This window comes from Phyllobates terribilis, unplaced genomic scaffold (assembly GCF_046119375.1).
Source record: "Phyllobates terribilis strain yellow unplaced genomic scaffold, ASM4611937v1 Scaffold_2__4_contigs__length_985480577, whole genome shotgun sequence".
Lineage (NCBI taxonomy): Eukaryota > Metazoa > Chordata > Amphibia > Anura > Dendrobatidae > Phyllobates > Phyllobates terribilis.
Genome location: NW_027362762.1, coordinates 835,916,228 through 835,934,372, shown reverse-complemented (window position 1 = coordinate 835,934,372; position 18,145 = coordinate 835,916,228). Strand labels below are relative to the sequence as shown.

Sequence of the window (18,145 nt, the reverse complement as noted above, 5' to 3'; positions counted from 1 at the left end):
TTTTGATGCATTTTTGCTCTTTTGCATTGCTTTCAAAGGTGAAAAATACATTCACCGGTAAATGTAATTTTAACATTTTACTACCTTATCTAGTCATGTGATGTGTGAGACATCATCAGACACATCCATACACTGCTGAAATTACATGAGAACAGCATGGGGAAGAGCTCTGGAAGCATCTCTGACTCCCAGGTCACTGCTTAAAACAGTGATCATCAGACGTGATCCTATATTACTGCGGTAATAATACAGACATTTTTGGCAATGTGACAAATATTAAACTCCATTTAAAATGAGCAAGGCGTGTGGCAAGGGACGGGGAAGTGAACGTAATGGTGATGGTGCAAGCAGAGGCCGAGGCCATGGGCACGATGAAACTGTGCCTGCTGAGGGAGCACAACAAGCACCCACATCATGCTGACCTAGCTTCCTGTCCCACTTTCTATGTCGCCAAGGAATAACACTGTTGAAGCCAGATCAGTGTGAAAAGGTTGTTGGTTGGATAGCAGATAAATAGATAATGCTTCCAGTAAGTTTGCAACCACCATCACCCTGTCTTCCACAGGGTCCAGTCTCAGTAGCCATGAGTCTGGACCACATTATTATTATTATTATTATTATTATTATAGCGCCATTTATTCCATGGCGCTTTATATGTGAAAAAGGATTATACATTGCAAAAACAATTACAATAATCTTGAACAAAAATGTGACAGCGTCTTTTACAGGAGGAGAGAGGACCCTGCCCGCGAAGGCTCAAAGTCTACAAGGGATGGGTGAGAATACAGTAGGTGAGGATAGAACTGGCCGTGCAGCGGTATGGTACAGCTGTGGTTACAGCAGGTTGTAGGCTTGTCGGAAGAGGTAGGTCTTCAGGTTCCTTTTGAAGGTTTGCACAGTAGGCGAGAGCCTGATATGTTGGGGTAGAGAATTCCAGAGTAGGGGGGATGCACGGGAGAAATCTTGTAAGTGATTGTGGAAAGAGGAAATTAGAGGGGAGTAGAGAAGGAGATCTTGTGAGGATTGGGGGTTGCATGCAGGTAAGTACCGGGAGACTAGGTCACAGATGTATGGAGGAGACAGGTTGTGGATGGCTTTGCATGCCAAGGTTAGGGTTTTGAACTGGAGTCTCTGGGCAATCGGAAGCCAGTGAAGGGATTGACAGAGAGGGAATAGCGGAAGGACAGGTGGATTAGTCGGACAGCAGAGTTTAGGATAGATTGGAGGGGTGCAACAGTATTAGAAGGGAGGCCACAGAGCAGGAGATTGCAGTAGTCGAGGCGGGAGAAGATGAGGGCATGCACTAGTGTTTTTGTAGATTCTTGTTTGAGGAATATGTAGATCCATGAGATTTTCTTTACTCGGAGTCGGCATATTCCTCACCCTGATCCTCCTTCCTCCCACCATGCCAAGTGCCCAGAGACAACTCATCCCACACTTGGACACTTCGAAGAGCTGTTTTGTTCATCTTTCCATTTTTAGATTCTGGCCTCTCGCTCGGTCCGCTTCAACTGGGGCAACAGGAAATCACATGTAGCAATGCCCAAATATTTCAGCAACCATGGTCACAAGAAGGTGATGGTGGGAAAGTGCAATTACTGTCGCAAAAGGTGGATAATGATGAGACACAATGGACAGAAAGTCAGGAGGAGGACCAGGGTGCAGAAGTGTAAGACGAGGTGGTGGACAATGAAGGCACTGACCAAACCTGGTAAGCTGACATGCATAGCAAAGACAGCAGCTCAGAGGAGGAGGGAGGCCTAGCACCACAACAGGCAGAAAGAAGCAGTGGGGTGACCACATATACAAGGCGTGCAAATGTTCCCCAAAGCACTAATACCAGGGAAGATGCTAGTCCAAAAGCTAGGTCTTCCCGAGTCTGGCTCTTTTTTAAAAGACTGTCCAGTTAAAACCAAAAAGGCCATTTGCAACATTTGCCATGCCAGCATCAGCAGGGGCAGAAAAACTACCAGCCTGACCACCACCAGCATGCTCTGTCACAGGACAGCAAAGCACCAGACTAGTTTGGCCGAATGCCAGAGTCCAGAAACAGTGTGTGCGTGTGACACCACTGCCTCTTCCCCTGTTGTACGTGCACGCCAAGCCTCCATCCATTATGCAGGTGAAGATGCCTCCCACCGTGCACCTGTCATTGCACACTTGCAACCATCACAGTCAGCAACCTTGTCCACGTCCTTGTCCCAATGCAGCGTTCAGCTGTCCCTACCCCAGTCCTTGGAACGCAAGTACAAATATGCAGCCACCCACCCACAGGCCACAATACTAAACTGCCACATTTCTCGACTGCTTGCACTTCCTTCTAGGCTCATGGAGGCGGAAGCTTTCTGCAACCTCATGGCGGTGGCTGCCCCTCGGTACTCGGTCCCCAGCCGCCACTATTTCTCCCGATGTGCCATCCCCGCCTTACACAAGCACGTGTCCCATCAAGAGGACAACTGTCCATCTTCTCATGATCCTCCTGAATTACCCTCCCTAATCCTTGACCTGTGGATGTGTACTTCAAAGAACAATTGAACTATTTAAGGAACATATGCCTTTGTAGCAGGAGATTAGAGACAGATAATTGAAAGAGACTTTACAAAGAGATTCAAAGAATCTCTGCAGACCATCAGCTTGGTAGCATGGCTTTATCCAAAGAGACACAGACACTGCAGGAGAGGAGCCATGTAGCAGAAGGGAGCAGCCAGTGCAGCCTGCGAGCCTCAGATATGGCTCAACTCTGTGAACAGGAAAAATAAAGTTGGACTCATCGAGTGGATGAGGGGCTCTAATGTATCACTGGTGCAAGAGAATGGATAAAGGAAATATGGTGCCCCCCCCCCCTCCAGGTTGGGCTGGAGAAGCTCTTACACATGGTTCTGAATTTTTTATTGGGAATATTCCTCAGGAGATATATGAAGATGCATTGATACCCCTCTTTCAGTCTGTGGGGAAGCTGTAAAAGTTTAGGCACCTCTGGTCAGAATTACTGTAAGGCTGTGTGCCCACGATGCGTTTTTAATGCATTTCTGCAGCGTTTTTGCAGCTGTGGAAACGCTGTGGAAACACATTAAAAACGGATGGTAGAAGGCCTGCCATGTTCCCCAATGATAATCCGCATGTGCTGTGCACATGCTGCGGAAATTTCAGCTGCAGATTATCATTGCGGAAAAAAACGCAGCACTACCAATTATTTTGCGGAAGTGCTGCGTTTTCGCCGCCATTGACTTGCATTAGAACGCGCCAATTCCGCAAGACTGCATCTGTACTTGCGTAATTGGCGCGTTCTAATGTGCGGATGGTACCCGGGTGTAGAGGAGAGGAGACGCTCCTCCGAACCCAGGTACCATTAAAAAATCTGTAAAAAAAGAATAAAACAAAAAATAAATGTATATTTACCTTCCGGCGGCCCACGCTGCGCTCCTCCTTGCTTCCCAGCACTTCGCGGTGGATTGAAGGACCTGCGCTGACGTCAGAGTCATGTGACAGGTCACGCGACGCTGACGTCGGCAGGCCTTTCAATCCACCGCTGCCGGCAAGGGAGAATGGAGTGTAAAGCAGGACACCGGGGGCGGAGGGTAAGTATACATTTATTTTCTTATTTTTAACCACTCTCTCGGGTCACACTATATAAATCCATGCCGTTTGCATGGATTGGATATAATTTCACACCAAACCTATAAAAAGGGGGTGGACAAAAGTATTGGCACTGTTTGAAAAATCATGTGATGCTTCTGTAATTCGTGTAATTAACAGCACCTGTAACTTACCTGTGGCACCTAACAGGTGCTGGCAATAACTAAATCACACTTGCAGCCAGTTAACATGGATTAAAGTTGACTCAACCTCTGTCCTGTGTCCTTGTGTGTACCACATTGAGCATGGAGAAAAGAAAGAAGACCAAAGAACTGTCTGAGGACTTGAGAAACCAAATTGTGAGGAAGCATGAGCAATCTCAAGGCTACAAGTCCATCTCCAAAGACCTGAATGTTCCTGTGTCTTCCGTGCGCAGTGTCATCAAGAAGTTTAAAGCCCATGGCACTGTGGCTACCTTCCCTAGATGTGGACGGAAAAGAAAAATTGACGAGAGATTTCAACGCAAGATTGTGCAGATGGTGGATAAAGAACCTCGACTAACATCCAAACAAGTGCAAGCTGCCCTGCAGTCCGAGGGTACAACAGTGTCAACCCGTACTATCCGTCGGCGTCTGAATGAAAAGGGACTGTATGGTAGGATACCCAGGATGACCCCACTTCTTACCCCGAGACATAAAAAAGCCAGGCTGGAGTTTGCCAAAACTTACCTGAGAAAGCCTAAAACGTTTTGGAAGAATGTTCTCTGGTCAGATGAGACAAAAGTAGAGCTTTTTGGGAAAAAGCATCAACATAGAGTGTACAGGAAAAAAAGAGGCATTCAAAGAAAAGAACACGGTCCCTATAGTCAAACATGGCGGAGGTTCCCTGATGTTTTGGGGGTTGCTTTGCTGCCTCTGGCACTGGACTGCTTGACCATGTGCATGGCATTATGAAGTCTGAAGACTACCAACAAATTTTGCAGCATAATGTAGGGCCCAGTGTGAGAAAGCTGGGTCTCCCTCAGAGGTCATGGGTCTTCCAGCAGCACAATGACCCAAAACACACTTCCAAGAGCACTATAAAATGGTTTGAGAGAAAGCACTGGAGACTTCTAAGGTGGCCAGCAATGAGTCCAGACCTGAATCCCATAGAACACCTGTGGAGAGATCTCAAAATGGCAGTTTGGAGAAGGCACCCTTCAAATATCAGGGACCTGGAGCAGTTTGCCAAAGAAGAATGGTCTACAATTCCAGCAGAGCATTGTAAGAAAGTCATTGACGGTTACCGGAAGCGGTTGTTCGCAGTTATTTTGGCTAAAGGTTGTGCAACCAAGTATTAGGCTGAGGGTGCCAATACTTTTGTCTGGCCCATTTTTGTGTGAAATGATCAATGATTTGATTTTTGCTTCATTCTCTTTTGTGTTTTTTCCTTGCAAGCAAATTAAATGAAGATAATAATACCAAAGAAGTTGTGATTGCAATCATTTTCAGGAAGAAACGGAGTATTATCTGACAGAATTGCAGGGGTGCCAATACTTTTGGCCGCCACTGTAGCCTTATTGTGAACAGTTAAGCAAGTTGAAGATGAAATAATCTCTAAAAGGCCTAAAGTTAAAGATAGCACATTTCATTTGCATTTTAGGCAAAAAATTTTTTGTCATGTTTAACATTTTAAAAATTACAAAAGAGAAAATGGGCCGATGCAAATGTTTGGGCACCCTGCATAGTTAATACCTAGTAGCTCCCCCTTTTGAAAGTATCACAACTTGTAAATGCTTTTTGTAGCCAGACAAGGGTCTTTCAATTCTTGTTTGAGGGATTTTCATCCGTTCTTCCTTGGAAAACTGTTCACAATAACAGTAATTTTCATCAGGGGTGCACAAACTTTTACATGTCACTGTAAGAGTTGAGCTGTTTCTGAGTGAAAACTGCCATGATTTTCTAATATCCCAGATCCATTTCAATATCAACCAGATAATTGCTGAAACATAATTTAGTGCCATGAGTTTTAATGACAAAAATACAATGGAGTTAGAATATTAGTTGCTTCAGGAAAGTGATAGAAATTAATTCACAGAAAATAATAACATCTGTTCCTATTTTGGTTAATACAGATGGTTCTTAGCAATTATTCCATATACTTCTGAAGAGAAAGCATCAGAGAAAAAAGTTCTTTTTACTAGAGGAGGACAACCACCCATATCATCTATGTAGCAATATTAAAGTTTCGTTGACAGTCCTTACAGAAACAAATTTTTACCACTTATCACTAGCCTTTTTTTCGAGTGTTCCCTTGATATCAATGTTGTGTGTCACCCCCCGCTTTATCGTGTGATGCCAATCACTGACCTCAGTGACATAAGGGGACAACAGAAAAACTGAACACGAGGGCGGAGGACCGATAGCTGTGAAAATGGCAGCATGAGGACAGGTGTGGGCCTAGAACAGAACAGGTGAGTATAATAAATACTATTTTTTTTTAATCCTTTCTGTCTCCTATTATTATTCTTTGGGGTCTGAAGAGACCTCCAAGCATAATGAACATCATTGGGGCACCTTCAATTAGGACTAATTTAATTTGGACCGAATCAAAACAGCCGGCTGAATCAAGTGAAGCTGCCCAAAACACATTTCAGGAAAATCGCTCATCTCGATCAATAAGCTTTCCATGTATTGCATGGACGTGTCCAGTCTACTAGGGATAGACTCTCACGGGTGTATCAGGTTTGACAGACAGTCGTTCTGGATCCAGCTGTAGAAGGTCACTGCGCTTGGCTTTGCAGACACCTTCTTGATACTTTCATTTCTGTAGTGTAGTGGTATCCTTCTCTCGTTAGGACCCAGCAGTGATCCCCACCTTCTGCTGCTAATTAACACACCCTTGCTTGATATTTAAAAACACTCAGTGTCTCCAGTCGGCTAGTTTCTTCTTGGAGTTTATTGATGGATTGTTGTCGTCTTCTCTCTGGTGTCTTCTCAAGCTAAGTGTATCCCCTTGTCTGTTTTCCTTGTTTGTCTTTAGTTGCAGTGGGAGATGACTAGTGCTCACCCCTTCCCCTCCCTACCTAGGGCCTAGCTCTAGCGTCAGTTTAGGGATTAGGTATCCTGCTCGGCGATAGTTGCGGAACCTATTTATGGACGATAGGGGAGTGAGGGTGTTGTAAGATCTGCCTATGGGTCTCCACTCTCCCTTTCCCTAGTTGTTGGCCTTTCCCCCTTTTACCATTGTCGTACACTTGGTCCTTCCTTTACCCAGCGTGACATAGGCATGCTATTTGTAGCCTCTCCCTGCTTTGGAGCCCCTCAATTATTAAAAAAAAAAATTGAATATAGGTTTTTTACACCAGATAACCCTTTACTGTTTGAGGGTTGAATAAGATTGCAAATCCCATGTTATATTTGCAAAGAGAGACACATAGAACATCTAGGTGTCACACTAGACTGCAGAGACACCTGACAGAGCTTTTATTTTCAGTTTTCATGCTTTTTACGCTCATTCTAAATTTGATTTACTTGAGAGAAACACAGCCATTTTAACTTGTAATTTAAAATAATGGTATTTTTTGTAATTTATTGATATCACTAGTGGTTAATTTCAACATGTGATGGTCCTTTATTACAATATCTGCTGCAGGAACCTGATTACTTTCCGCTTTTGTGCCCCTCTAGGCAATAGTTTGCAAGATACAAATGAATATAAACCACTGTTATAAAGAGAGATTCATTGTTTCTACCAAACTACAGACAGAAACATAAGAAAATGCAATAAAAAACAGGACATTCAGTATTTTTGATATTTAATTAGAAATTACTACTGGGAAATGGGAGATATTTAGAACTGGTTGTAGCATAGCACACAAAAGCTTTTCTGAATCTAATTGAAAAAAAAAACGATTTATTAGTATTGGTGTAATGTAATTTAGATATTAAAACAGGGATCTATTGTCCTATAACTGATATGTCTGTCTTATGCATGTCAAGGGAAAATGTTAAGAAAAATTTATGAAAAATATCCGATAGTATAAAAATGGCAGGAACTGAATGTAAAAGGCAAAATTCGACATTATATTCATACATAGATGCATTCAGCATTCAATGTACTGTATATCATAGGGGAGTTTATTCCTAGGTGCACAAAAATTTCAAAAGAAGAAAAAAAAAGAATGTACTATATTCTATTTTTTTCTCTTATGACATTTTTCACCCTTAAACGGAATCTGTCAGCAGGTTTTTGCTATGTAATCCGAGGACAGGAGTTAAAACACTGAACTGTCTGGCTGTGTGCTGTTGTTTACTTAGACTGAAAGATTAATCACCCGGTGATGGATATTGCTGTGACTATCAGGCACAAGAGCTATCGTCCAACTCAGACCCCTCCTGTGATAAGCAGCTCACTGTCTATAGACTATGTACATAGAGAGCCTGGTGTGGGCGGGATTTGCTTTCTCAGCTCTGCTGCACTGCTAAATCTAAAAGCTCTGCATGTGTCAGAACGGCTGCACCCAGTAAACTAAGTGACACATCACTGGAATCAGGGTCTCTTGCCTACATCATGCTGCTCGCAGATAAGGTAACAAAAATCTGCTGACAGATTCCCTGTAATAAGTTGCGTTGCTAGCACTAAAGAAGCAGTCCAAAGTGACTCATGCCCAGAGATCTATGGCACAAGGCATGAAGTCCAAAGCATCTGTCCTGCCCCAGATTTCTTGGCAAGAGTCACTTTAAACTGAATCGGTTTCAACATGCTGGTGCTATGTATCAAGAGAAGAAAGAAGTTTTATATGGCTAAAACAATTAGCTTTTTATTGAGAATACTTATACAAAAGTACAGTAATACCTTGACTAACAAGTGCATCTACTTACAAATTTTCCGAGATACGAGCCATCTCTCGGTTGATTTATTGTTTTCTGATGCGAGCCGAGATCTGAGTTACCAGCGAGTAAGCTTACGAAACACCACGTGGTGATTCTGCCGTGCAAGCATCTCAGTCATGGCTGTTGCAGTTTTGATCTTTTCTTGTGAATTATTTTTCTGAGGTGGACTCTATCTGCATTTGACATGGGGCTGTACATAGGATAATGGTTATTTTTTGGTTTATGTTTCTGCTATTTTTTCTGTGGCAGTACGTTATTTCACATGTGCAGCAAGTTACAGTATACTACACTATTATGTGCACTCTTTGAGTGTTGGCTTTAAGGTTCAACATTTGCTATATTTATATGTGAATATGATTAAGCAAAGTTATTTATAAAAAAATTCTATATTATAGATATATTTAAAAAACTAGAAATAAAAAAAAGTACAGTACAATAGTTTATTACACATTTAATAGTTTTTCCTACTGTACATTACTGTATTTGTTATTAATAAAGTTAATTTTTCCTACTTAAAACACTTAAAAAAATTGGTGTGTTTTTTGGGGGGCTGGAATGGATTAATAGCATTTCAATTCATTTTAATGAGGAAATTTAATTTGATATACGACCAAATTGAGTTAAGAGCTCGGTCACAGAACGAATTAAACTCGTAAGTCAAGGTATTACTGTACATTAAATAGTCAAAACATATAGGATGACAGATACCAGGATGTTGACAAATTGGTAATGTATAGGTACATACAAAAATTTTAAATTTTCCTATATCTATAATATAAAGTTTGCAGCACATTGGAAGATATCAATAAATATGTAGGCAAAAGGAAAGCACAAATCGAGAATGTACAATTTCCAAATATGGTCGAAAAAGACTACATCCCAATCATGTACCAGTTCACATGTATATGGCTGAAAAAGCCACCCTTACCTTATAATGTAATGCACCTAGCCAGGTTACCAGAGATACATGCACAAGAGTGGTTTTCATTTTGGTGGGCTTGAGTTGTCTACTTACTTTATTACATGTAATAGCCACCATGTAATAGGACATTTACAATATAGGAGGAAAGCCTAGCTTTCCTCAGCTTGACATGACAAAATCAGCTGCTTGTTGGGTACTGACAGTCAGACTCATATCGAACAACTGATTGCCATGGAGGCTCTAAATTGAAATGGGCTGTCACTGTTAAGTCAACCATTTTAAAGACTTTCTACAATTTCATATTATAAAAGTAAATGTTGGCATATCCCATAACATACACAATATAATTTACTCCAGGTCATAACACTTTTTTTCTCCATACTTCCTCAGGATTTCACTGAAAACTAAATAGACAGGTTTGTAGTTTAGGTAGTGTGATTGATAGAGCAGCATATCTCCATGTGCCAGGGTCATCTGCCTTTATTTCTTATTAATGTGTTTGCTCTCGGACTCTAACGTCAGCAAGGCTGGCGTCAGCACCAAGCTAACCTTGGCAGATGTCAGGGCCTGCTGGGCTTGAGCAGCATACTTTATGCTCTTCGTCAAGCTTAAATACTTTATGGTAGACAAGGGGTCTACATTTAGTCTGTCACCCAAGTGTCCACAAATACCTGAAGCTAGCCATGAATGATAAAGTCTCTTTAAAATTAAAATACTTTATCATGAGAAATCATAGTCTTATCCTCCATTTTCTGAACCAGTGGATAATAAGTGTGAATATTATTTCTGTACATTAGACTAAGCAAACAATGAATGTTTCCAATATTTCACATTGGTAAGGTAAGACCATTTTGATTCATGCGTACTGAGATATATTTATGAAAAACTATATGCTTTTTTTATGCTTTGAAAATTTAGAACCATGGTGCAAATCAATGAAGAACGTCATCCAAACCTCTACACTGAGTGGACCTTCCAACAGACATGAGACTGCTCTGGTCTCCTTCACTCTTGTGTGATGTAAGAATAGTAAAAACATTGCTGTCAGTTTATCACCTCAGCCATCATCCATGGTGACCTGCTCTGTAATGTGGCTAACATTCATATGAACTGAAACATCAGTCCAGAGTAAATTTAGATTTGGTTGGAAATATCTTTGAATGTTCTGGACATACTCATAAAGAGGAAGTCCGTGTTTCCTTTTTGGTGGACAGTCGGCGTTCATCAACCCCATGTGATCACTAGATGACATTTTATTGAATCATCAACCCCAATAGGCCTTCGACAGGGACAACAGGGGCATTCTCTATGTCTAGAGGAAAGAAGGTTTAACCATAATCACAGACGCAGATTCTTTACTGTAACAGAAGTGAGACTATGGAACTCTCTGCCACATGATGTTGTTGGTTAATTCATTACAAAAGTTCAAGGTGGGTCTGCATGCCTTCCTTGATAAATATAATATTACAAGTTAGGGGCACTAGAATCTGTGATGGGACGTTGATCCAGGGAACTAGTCTGATTGGGTAGGGTAGGTAAGGAATTTTTCCCCTAATATGGGGCAATTAGCATCTGCTTCATGGGGTTTTTGCCTTCCTCTGCATCCACATGTTAGGTTATAGATTGAACTCCATGGACTTAGGTCTACCTTCAACCTTAAAAAACTATGAAACTGAAACTATGAAACAGTAAAAAAATGTCATTGCTACATTTGCAATGACATAGGAAGTTGGCAGCTTGACATGGCGTGTACCTCAGGTGTTGGTGATGAGAAGGTTCCCATAATCCACCCTGTCTTGGCTGCAGTATTTGGATGCATGGATAGCTCAACAAAATAAATATTTGTCCTTTGAGAATATCCAAATAGGCTTTCCCCTAGAGGGAAGAAAACTTGTTATACCACCTATTGGAATTTGGTACATGATAAGTCAATGTCCAAATCTTTAACTTCCTTGCCACATGACCATGGATGTTAGCGAATCCTAACACCCATCTCCATATGGCTGTTTTTTGGGGGTACTTGTCAGTACAGCAGGTGTGGGTGGCTTTACTAATATGTCTGCTCATGCTGCAAGGCTCACTAAAGAGTCAGACACTGACTTATATGGTATCTATCTCCTTCTGATCATTGGCATTAGCTCTCTCTCTGTGAGAAGAGCAATTCTGTATATTTTTTTCCATGGGGACTTGCTATCAAGACTTTATACACAACTGGTCTCCTTATCCCCTTAATGACCTATGACATTCATTTTCATCATTGATCACCGAGGAAAGTATGAAGCGGGCTCAGGAGTTAACCGGCCTTCATACCAGATATGCTACATAGCCGACTTCGGCTTGTAACTGCAGTGATGTGAGCTAGCTCTGATTGCTGCAGTTTAGTCATTTTATTGCTGCTGTCAATCTCTTACAGCAGCACTTAAATTATATAAATGCCCACATACACCAGCTCCCACTGACACCCCACGACATGATCGTGCGTAACTGATGGGTTAAATAGCGACTGGGGGCATGTTGAAGGCCAACATAACTTTTCATTTTAGTCCTCCTGTGTAGTTCAGCCACAGGATGAGCTTCATAGGAAAAGAGTAAATTCTCTACATTGTGCAATACAATTGTGGCACCCCAGGGGTCTGGTTTCCACAGTAACAGCAATGTTATGTCTGAGAGCAGGTGGGAGGTCTCTTGGTCAGGAATCCTATGCATGCCACACCTCCTGCCCAGTCCTGGGAGGGGAAGAACTTCCCCTATATAAACCTGGGGCTGAGGCAGGGTTAGTGAGGAGAGAAGAAGTAGAGACAGAGAAAAGAAGCAAATATAGGAACAGAACATCAGGAGCTCTGTGGGAGCAGTGTTACAAGGAGTCAGGGGCTGGCAGCTGCAGAGCTCGCCCTGACTGAGAAGCTATCACCGGACCCGGAGTCCGAGGCTGTGGGGACTAACTCCTACCCAGCAGCAGAATCCGTCAGGCAGGGGATTCCAGGTCCTCTGGCCAAGAAACCCGAAGGCACGGTCACACGCATGGGACCAGCACCGCCGTCGTGGAGCGGAAGCTACTAGAAGGCCCCGAGTCACCGGCCATACGGGTGAGCACCACACGGTACACTCAGGGACGTGGGCTACTTATACCCGCTTCTAGCAAGGTAGCCAGAAGAGTATCGTTAGTTTGGGAGGCCTACAACTCCGCCTGGCCAGGGGAGATCCCATCTGCTCAAGGACTGACCAGGCCCCAATCGCTAGCCAGTACTCCGGGAGGGTCTATCGTTGTCACCAGTAAAGACCCTGAACTACACCGTACCGTCTCTGAGTGATTCCTGCTACCCCCCATCATCCACGTCGGCTGCCCTGAGGCCATACCCCTCCCGTTGGGGGTTATACTATCACGCTGCACAATCCTACCACCGGCCTCAGCGGTCTGCCCTGCAGCAGCAGCTCCTTAGCTGTACTCAACGGGTGGCGTAGTCGTCCAACATCTACCGCTAATACAGCGCCACTTAGTCTGACTCCCTGGGCACGGACCGGATCACCGCCACGAGACTACAACCCTCAAGAGATCCGGCTCCGGGTAAGCTCCCGCATGCGCAACGCAGCGCGACACAGGCCCAGGGGCGCGTCACAATAATATTGCAGTATACAGTATATGCGATCAAACAACTGCAAGTTCCTCTAAAGCAGGGGTGGGAAACCTCAGGCCCGTGGGCCTTTTATGTCCCTCGATAATCTTTTATCTGGTCCCCGGGCAGATTCCCGATGACCACAGTGCTTGGGCCTGCAGCTGTACTTTGACGGCCACCGGTCCATTAATTTCTTCTTGCTCTGTTCAATACTGAACGCTGAAGCGCGTGCAATGAAAGATTAAGTCCTGACACCAGTGCCAACATCAGGACATACTGAGTTAGTGCGCAATTTGTACGGCCCCCGAAGGATGGAATAAATATCCAAATGGCCCTTGGCAGAAATAAGGTTCCTCATTCTTGCACTAAAGGAAATAATAAGTAAAGTATAAATGGGAAAGAAAATGTTTTAAAAAAATATTAAAACATGAAAAATATTAATTTTCCAATTACCCTTATTTTTCCCTGTTTGAAAAATAAAGAAATGATAAAAATAAAAAAATCAAACACATTTGATATTGTCGTGTCAAGAAAAGTTTGATCAAAATAGAAAATATTTAAACTGTATGCGAAATGCCGGAAAAAAAAATCAAAACTCCAGAATTGTCACTTTTAGCAATCAAAATGTCACGTTGACCCAAAAATGGTATCAGTAAAAATATCAGCTAAGGTCACAAAAAAAAAGGCCTCATATAGCTTTGAGGACGCAAAAATAAAAAAGAAAGAAAAAACACAAACTTTACTTTTACAAATTTCAAACAAAATTTTTCACCACTAAAATAATAAAAGAAAATGGGCCAAATTTTGTATATCTCTAATTGTACTGACCTAGAAAATTATGTTGCTGCCTGGGCATTTTTACAACAAAATGAATGCCGTAAAAACAAAACCCTAAAACTATGGCAGAATTGCGATTTTTGTTTGCAATGTCAATAAAGTTGGAATCTTTCCTAATTTTCATAACATTGTACAGTAAATTAAATGATGTAATTCAGAACTACATAACTCATCCCATATAAAATATTTCCCTATATGGCTTTGTTGATGGGAAAAAAAAGTTATGGGTCTTGCAATAAGGGGTCTTAAAGGGAATCTGTCAGAAGGTTTCAGGGATGTTTTATCACCAGGAGATTATCGCTGCCTGGACTACATGGCATGTGAGCCCTCGTCAGTCCGACCACAGCTTCTCTTCTGATAAGCAGCTCACTGTTAATAGACAATGTACACAGAGAGTCTGGTGTGGGCAGGGGCAGCTTTCTGAGCTCTGCTACATCTAAAAACTCTGATTGTATCCAGTAAACTAAGTGATACATCGCTGGATTCAGGGTCTCTTTGCCTACATCAGGCTGCTGTCAGATGAGATAGCAAAAACCTGGTGACAGATTCCCTTTGTTAGAACTCTCCTGTTAGGCTTTTTCTATCTTGCTGGTCACATGACCTTTTTTGACTATTTAATCCTGCTCCGCCCTCCTGGCCTTGCTGGACTTCATTGTAATTTCTACTCTTAAGTTAGCCTGGTGTTTTGTTACCTTTCTCAGTCAGTTTAGCTAGGTCTTCGGACCTTTATGTTCTATGTTGTGTGTTTGTCTTTTACCGCTTCAATTTCTGCTAGGAGGTGTCCAACTTTATCCCAGTCCCTAGTTCTTGTAGGGATCCCTCCCTTGCATCTATAGGTCTTTGTACAGACTAGCCGAGGACTTTAGCGGGTCTGATCGCAGGATCAGGTTCCCCGTTACATCGTAGGGATCTAGCTTAGTTCTATTGTAGGGACAGATCTCCTTTCTTTCCTTAGTGCTTGTAGCAGATCATAACAGTAAGTCCAGCCCAAAAATATCTCTAAGGAAAGACTTCCAGTTTCCATCATGGTGTCAGTTCAGGATTTGGCTCAACGCCTGCAGGGACTCTCTCTGGAGGTGGCCGAGCTCCAACAACACGTGAGTAGCTGTTCTGGAGCACATTTTGTGGAGCCAAAGGTACGTTTGCCTGATTTATTTTTTTGTGATCAAGAAGAATTTTTTTCCTTTAAAAATGCTTGTTTGTTGTATTTTCCTTTGAGACCCAGATCCTCTGGTGATCAATCACAGCGCATAGAACCTCAGGGATGGGCCTTTTCTCTCCAACCTAGTGATCCATGCTTTAGATCAGTGGATAGTTTTTTTTTGCTTTGGGTTTGTTGTATGATGATCCTGATCATGTCTCATCAGCTGAGACTGAATTGAGATGTTTGAGGCAGGGATTAGGTAATGTGGAAAAATATTGTTCTCACTTAAGTCGGTGGTCTGCCCAGGTGGGGTGGAACGATTCAGCTTTGAAAAGTTTGTTTCTTGCGGGGCTAGGTGAAAGGGTTAAGGATTTGCTGATTGCTTATCCCACACCTGGAAACTTGCAGGAGGCAATGCAATTAGCTATACGGGTGGACAGGAGACTACGTGCAAGGGTTAATGAGAGTAAATCCTCTGCCATGTCAGCTCCGAGTCTTGAGAGGGTCTGTACTGACATTGGAGAGCCGATGGAGATTGGGGCGAAGGCACCCCGCTCTCAGGAAAAAGACCGCAGATCTTCTGAAGGTTTGTGCTTTTATTGCGGGAAATCTGACCATTTTATTAAGAACTGTGTGCTTCGTATAAACAAAAAAAAAAAAAAGGTCAGTTACGCCCGTATTGCCTGTTTAAATACTAAGGGGGTATTTCTGTCTGCTACTACTGCTGCTCAGGAAGAATTAATTGAATTTCGGGTATTTGTGGATTGTGGTTCTACTCTGAATGTGATTGATGGGGGATTCTTGGAAAAACTTAAATTAAAACCCAAACCTTTGTCATCCCCTATTGCTGTGGTTTCTGTCGATGGCTCCCCCTTGAAGAGTGTTACTCACAAGGTCTGTGAATTTCCCCTCACTATTAATGGTATTCACCAAGAAAATTTGGATTTGGTGGTATTAAATAATTTGCCTTCTCCAGTAATTTTGGGGTTACCCTGGTTAAAATTGCACAATCCTGTACTGGATTGGTCTACCAATGAAATTAAGTCCTGGAGCCTTAAGTGTTATGACAAGTGTTGTAACAGACGTATTGCTGCGGTGGAAAAAGGGGAATTACCTGTACCTATTCAGGATTTTTGGAGAGTTTTTTCTGAGGAGGAGTCACAAATTTTGCCTCCCCATAGAGACTATGATTGTACTAAAAGTCGTTTATTTAATCTTACTATTCCTGAGAGAAAGGCTTTGGAGGAATACATACAGACAAGCTTGGCCGCCGGTCACATTAGGCCTTCCAAGTCTCCTGTGGCTGTTGGATTTTTTTTTGTTAAAAAAAAGGACGGCGGTTTAAGTCCTTGTCTGGATTTTCGTGAGATTAATAAAATTACTGTACGCAATCCTTACCCACTGCCATTGATTCCTGATTTGTTTAACCAGTTAGTGGGGGCCAAGTGGTTCTCTAAAATTGATCTCCGGGGGGCATACAATTTGTTGCGCATGAAGGAGGGTGATGAATGGAAGACTGCTTTTAACACTCCTGTGGGTCATTTTGAGAACCTGGTTATGCCTTTTGGTCTTACCAATGCTCCAGCATTTTTTCAGAATCTTATTAATGACATCCTTAGACCTTTGATCGGCAAAAATGTGGTTGTGTATTTGGATGACATTTTGATTTATTCACCGGATCTGGAGTCTCATTGGCGGAGCGTACGTGAGGTATTACAGTTATTAATTGACAATTCGCTTTTTGCTAAGCTGGAGAAATGTGAGTTCGCTGTACAGAGAATTAGTTTTTTGGGCTACATTATCTCCAGCGAGGGCTTTGAGATGGACCCTGTGAAGGTTCAGGCGGTTCAAGAATGGCCTAGGCCTATTGGTTTGAAATCGATACAGAGGTTTTTGGGTTTCGCCAATTATTACAGAAAATTCATTAAAAATTTTTCTATTATTGTCAAACCACTGACCGATCTCACCGGGAAAGGTGCTAATGCGGTTCAGTGGACTACTGAGGCCATTGAAGCTTTTGTGTTTCTAAAGGAGAGGTTCAGCTCTGCTCCCATCCTTATGCAGCCTGATGTGACTAAGCCGTTTTTGGTTGAGGTTGATGCTTCTTCGGTGGGGGTCGGTGCGGTGTTGTCTCAGAAAAACAAGGATGGAGTACATCCCTGTGCTTTTTTTTCAAAAAAATTTTCTGAGACTGAACTTAATTACGATATTGGTAATCGGGAATTGCTGGCTATTAAACTCGCATTTGAATACTGGCGTCATCTCTTGGAAGGTGCTGAATTTCCCATTCAGGTTTTCACTGATCATAAAAATCTGATCTATCTTGATGCTGCCAAGCGCTTGAATGCCCGTCAGGCTAGGTGGGCACTTTTTTTCTCGCGGTTTAATTTTTCCGTTACTTACATCCCGGGTACCAAGAATGTTAAAGCGGATGCTTTGTCTCGCAGCTTTTCTCCCATGGTCGGTGCTGAGGAGGAGGGGAGCATTTTACAAGAAGGTGTTGTGATTGCTGCATTGGACTCCGTTTTGGAAGATGAGATTCTTAAAGCACAGGAGAATGCCCCATCTAACACTCCCCATGGGAGGTTGTTTGTGCCTAGGACCTTTAGGAGAGATTTGTTTGTTGAGTGTCATGAGTCTCGGTTGGCAGGTCATCCAGGAATTTCTGAGACCAAGAGACTTGTGGGTCGCAGTTTTGGTGGCCTGGATGGCAGAAGGAAGTCATTAAGTGGGTGCGTCAATGTACCGTGTGTGCTAGATCTAAGTCGTCACATACTCCTGCAGCGGGGTTGCTTTGCCCTCTGGAGGTTCCTAGTGCACCTTGGACACATCTGGCTATGGACTTTATTACTGACCTTCCCCCCTCTGGGGGTTTCACAGTCATCTGGGTGGTCGTGGACCGTTTTAGCAAGATGTGTCACTTGGTTCCTTTCGTCAAACTGCCCTGCGCTAAGACACTCGCTAAGGCCTTTGTCAAGGAAATTGTCAGACTACATGGCGTTCCTACTGACATTGTTTTGGATAGGGGACCTCAGTTCGTGGCTCGTTTTTGGCGTGCTTTTTGTGACAGGTTGGGAGTTCATTTGTCGTTTTCATCCGGATATCATCCTGAGTCTAATGGCCAGACAGAAAGGAAGAATCAGGATGTTGAGCAGTTCTTGCGTTGTTTTGTGGCAGA

At 42.8% G+C, this 18,145-nt stretch overlaps 1 protein-coding gene across 6 annotated transcripts in view; it reads right to left on the bottom strand.

Annotated features, from left to right (window-relative positions):
* Positions 1–18,145, bottom strand: part of RAP1GAP2 (RAP1 GTPase activating protein 2) — a 1,112,678-nt gene that overhangs the window by 596,011 nt on the left and 498,522 nt on the right. The window lies entirely within an intron of this gene.